Source organism: Fulmarus glacialis, unplaced genomic scaffold (assembly GCF_000690835.1).
Source record: "Fulmarus glacialis isolate BGI_N327 unplaced genomic scaffold, ASM69083v1 scaffold43034, whole genome shotgun sequence".
Taxonomy (NCBI): domain Eukaryota; kingdom Metazoa; phylum Chordata; class Aves; order Procellariiformes; family Procellariidae; genus Fulmarus; species Fulmarus glacialis.
Window position 1 is genome coordinate 16,704 of NW_009209480.1, and position 5,295 is coordinate 21,998.

At 35.5% G+C, this 5,295-nt stretch overlaps 1 pseudogene; it reads right to left on the reverse strand.

The window, feature by feature from the left end:
* Positions 1 to 2,503: 2,503 nt before the first annotated feature.
* LOC104076108 lies at positions 2,504 to 3,184 on the reverse strand (annotated as a pseudogene).
* Positions 3,185 to 5,295: the final 2,111 nt, after the last annotated feature.

The following is a 5,295-nucleotide window of genomic DNA, read 5'->3' on the forward strand; positions in this document are numbered from 1 at the left end:
CTTAGTAATACAGAGATAAATGACTAAGCTACTGAATCACCTTCAGGGTGTGCAGCTCACAACTCTCTGCCTGCTTCAGAAGGAGTTTAGGGTAAGCCTAGCCACCTAACTCAGGCTTCTCAAACTAGACACTGGAAGTGGACAGTGGAAATACTCCTTTCTTCTCTCATCTGTGTCTGTGTTTACAAATGAGACTTCCACACAACTGAGGAGTCCTTCCTTCTTTAATTAAATCGATGAGTTGACCATGGTGAGTGGCTACACTGAATCTTATGAATTCATGATACAAGCAGTTTCTCTGCTTGACCATTAATTTAAATACTCCGGCAAAATCTAGGATTACTTGACGCTTTTCTCTCTTTCATGCAGGCTTATAATGACCTTAAAAGCATTAACTCAATGTGAGGTCACAGAATTATTTTAGCTGCGGATCAGTTGCTTAATAACAGTTTTCTCAGAGTCATGTAATCATGCAGGCTGTAAGGCTCAAGTAATTCTTTCATTTTTTGCCTACTTATTAATGGATTTAACCACTCCCATGCACAAAAAGGAGAAATGAGTTAGCGGGAGATTTTCAGTACTTGGGTTTACAGTGTCCAAAACATACAGAGAAGCACGTATCTGCAAAATTAATCAGCTATTTCTGTAATTATTTAAGAAATCAAATGCTATTTGAAAGTAAAACATCAATATAGTCACCTTTTATATAATACAAGCAGGATCTCAGAGTGTCTTACCATTAGTAATTAATGGCTTGTCTTTGACTATATCTTAAGTCTATTAAATAAGTTTATAGGTTGCAGTAGGCAAAAGCTAATACATTTATTTTTAGTCATAATTTTAATGGATAAAAATTTAGTCTGATTATAAAGTGAACTTTCTCCTGATGAAGCATTAAATGTTGCATAAGCAAAATATTTGATTTTGACATTACTGTGATACTGCATGTCTTTTTTAGTGTCAGAAATACTTATGATTTTAAATAGGATGATGCATGGGCAAAATGTTTAAAAAAATTGCAAAACTAACAGAATATGTTCCTGCCTCATAATAAACAATTGTTGAATGATGTTTATTAAAATTGGCTCTCAAGTGACAGTTAATAAATGCATAGTTCTATTATGCATGCTAAATTCAGCATTCCAAAAACTTAAAAGCAGATAGATCAAAACAACGGAGATAAAAAAGTCACAAAGACAAAATACAGCAACACCAGTAAATGACAGGAAAATAATTCAGACTAAAAAATTACTTATTATTTAGTAGCTTGTAACAACAATTTATAGAACTAAATTAGAGGCAAATCAGAGTCTTTCTGATGTTTTAGATACGCAATTTCTCTAGTGCATATAGTTTGATCATACAGGAGAGGAATACACATTACAAAGTCCCCTTCAAAAAAGCAAAAACCCCGGTTTCTCTATGTTTCTGCTTCCAGGTTACACTTATTCATGGATAATGAACGCAGGGAAAAAAAGGGCACAATAAAATTCAATTATTAATCTATTTTAATTAAAGCCTCTAAACATTTCTTCAGTATTTGGAGAAGTTAGACTTTCTATATGTGGTGTGTTTCTATGTATGTTTCACGTATGCCCAGACCATATCTGTACCGAACTGCACAAATACTGGATTTAATGGGCTTTGTGTCCTTTACTGTAATCACTCCATTGGCTCTTTGATGTTGCGTAGGTTTGGTGTGATGATGGAAAGAGTTGCTTCGACCATGTATTTTCACCTCTTTTTCTAAAAGGTGAAGGGCAAAACTTTTAATCAAGGAGCAGTTTATCTTTAATTAGGAAAAATATAATTAGGCATTATCACCTAATTGCTATTACTGATGGAGAAAGTCATATTTTCACAAGTAGTGACCCATGCTGTATTATCACTCTGCTGTTTACCGCATAATGAATCTGTATTTGTGTTTGGCAGCTAGCCAGCAAAAATTAAAAGGTAATCAACACGCTTCTCTGCAGTCCGGTCATCAAAGTCACTGGCTTCACAAATGAGTAAATAACAAAGTCAAGTTGTGATATCCTAACAGAAACCTTTCTTCAGGAATAACTATATTTATCTCCTCTGTCAAGACATCAAATGTTACTTGAAATAACCATATACAAAAAGCTTTGCAAAATAGATTAGAACAACTGTGCTATACATCTGGTGTTGAGTTAAAAAACAGTTTAATGTCTCAAGGCACCACCACGGTAGAATTTTATACCTGCAAGTAATCATCTAATACACTATTATACAGTTAAGGTAATGTATTAATAAATAGCTTGTGCAATTTTGGGAAGCAATCTATAAAGGAATGTTAGATATACAGTAGGCACGTACTATAATACAAATAAAAACCAAAATTCCTAGAAAAAGCATGCTGAGCACCTTTTGGTATAGGTTGAGTTTCTTATTCTAAACACTATGTAAATCTTAACTTACAAAAGCTAAAACTGAAATCTTATAGTAACTGCTTATTTAAACTGATTTTCCTGGGTATTTGCCTCTATGTCACAGGATTACTCTTAGGGACAGAGGACTCTGGTACTGGTTGTAAAGGGCTATCTTGTTCATTCAGTTGTGCATTCAGGTTTTCAGAAGTTAGGAGAGAAGAATTAAAAACTATTTCACTTAAGTCTGATTTTATGGATATGAGATGTGGTTCTTGAGAACTTAATGGTTCTTCTACTAACACCTGTGTATTTTCTCGTGTCATTCCCATATCTGACGGTGACTTTCGTTTCATTCTCGTGTACGATTTGTCTAAATTCTCCATGCCTTGGTCAGTTTTCTGAAATCGCCCAAAGAACCAGATGAAGAAACCAAACAAAGCAAAAGCCAGCAAACTTGGAATAAAAGCCAGGCATTTGACATCAAGGCTAGAGCCTGTGAATCTGCTGTGCAAGAACATGTCTCCTTCGGCATAGGTCCGGTTGGTCAACGGGTTAGTGTTATTCGATCTCCACTCCCAAGATAACTTAGTTCTATTAAGGTCTTTCAAGCTTTCTGAGTCCTTCACTGTGTAGATCTTCTGTCCAGGACCAATATATTGACCATATTCATGAGGTTTGTAAAATATTTGGTTCTTCCACATATTCAGATCCAAGATTAAAACAAGGAAGATAATTCCATAGTTAAACCATTTGCCTGTTTGGAAAAAGAAAGTTCTGTCATCTGATATATCCATTTTAGAAGCAGTACAAATGCAGTCATAGGTAAAAGCTACTCAGAAAATAAATCCTTTTTTTATTAGTCTGTAAAGTAAAGTTGTAATAAAATTTCCACCAGAGTCAGATTTATGCTGAATATCCCCTAGTATTTCACAATTAGGTCTGGGCAGGTAATAAAATAATTTTGTAACACAAGGACAGCAGTGTATCCGTTGAATTCACATTGCAGTTTGTAGGTGACCTGTTGATTAGACCACTAGGTGATGTGGTATAGGTCAATAAACCTAAAAAAGCATTAATTCCAGGGTTTAAAAAATATTTGCATGGAAATTTTCCATGAAAAGGCCGTATTTGATAGATCTGTTTATATACCAGGAGTGACTGAAGTTTTTGGGGTTGGTAATTACGTAAATTTTAAGAGTATATACATATATTTTTTGATATACCAACCACAGTGCACAGACATATTCAGGTGGGGGCAATTGGATAAACTGTGATTTAGAGATATTACACCCTCGAAAAATAGCAAGGGCTGATTGTAGTCTTGGGAGGCTAGTCAGCTTAGGTTTTCCTATAGCGAAACTCCTCCAAGGAGTGACTCATAGTCTAACATTAAGCTCCTGCTGGAGGAGGAAACCTATCTCCCTTTATTATTTAAAACTGCTCTTTTGCATGCTTCCTCCAGGCATCCAAAAGACATTAAAGATAACTCTATGCAATTGCAAAGTTGGCCCTGCTTTGAGTAGGGTGTAGTAGGAACAGATGAACTCCAGGTATCCCTTCTAACCTAAATTATTCTATTAATACACAAAACAAATTCTACTATTTTCATAGTCAAAGCATCTCTTACGTCCTAGCTGGACATATGTTAAGATCTTACCCGTGCAGTGATGACTAGCACCACCCAAGAACCCAGCAAATCTACATGTCAGCATTATGTGAAAGGACATTCATGGAGGAATGTTCCTGCTGGTGATGAATGATCTTGGACTATGCTGGCATCATATTTAAGTATGTTTCAAGTGAAAAAGAAAATGAATGTATCAGAGTATCTATCATATGACTTATGCCATTGGCTTGTAAAGAATAAATGGATTCCAGCTCCTGAAAGTCTGTGTGTTCAAATTGTACAACCAGAATGCTCCAGGAGGGTAAGGGAGTAACTTCTTGTATTTCAGCAATTGTGTTTAATATTCCTCTTCAGTCTAGATTATACTTAAGATTGAAAACGAACAAGAATGTTCATTCTCTTGTGTTATTGTCTCTATCCAGAAATCAAACTGCACTGAAAAGACCTTGCAGCCAATCCTGTTCACATAATTCCTGAATAACTCCTCTATCTTTTTTCTGGGTTTTCATCAATATTATAATTGACCTGTTAAAGAAAATTATGGTTTTAGAAGATTATCACCACATTTTATATTAAAGTTTCTTAAATCAACACCAAGACACTGAAAATGATACTAATATATGAAATACAATAACAATCTAGCTTGATGCTGTTTCCTGCAGATTGTTGCCCTGTATTTCGTGTGTTTCTCTCCATCAGAATAACCCTAGCTTCCCCATCACGTATGACCTTTCAACAGACAGAGACAGAATATATCTTGTATAGTGTGTGTTGATGGGCTGGCTGTGACACACATATTCACTGATCAATTGGCTGCTGTCAAACAGAATATAATGGCTGACTTCTCCCTGCTCTTTCCTCATCTGGGCAGGAACTTAGATGATTCTCCTTTACCTAACCACCATTTCTTAGGAAACAATGATAATGTCACTATTTTTCAGGTTCCCACCCTCTGAAATATGTTTTTGAAACTGGCTGTGGGTTTAGAAGTGATTTGATGTGGAGTGTTGGATAGAGAGAGAGTGAGGCCAACCCACACAGAGAACATGATCACATAATTCTCATTTCCTTAGGAAAATAGGCTAAACACAAATGACAAACAAATATTAGAACCATTATCTGTTTATCTATGGCCAGTTTGAAAGAAAACATGATTTACTGCATACTAAACTGCCTTTCTCTGTTATGGTTTTTCACTTGGTCACTTTTTGAAACAATAATTTGTCATCAAATATTACCCTGTGTTTCAACCGGAAAGCTGTTTCAACCAGAAAGCAA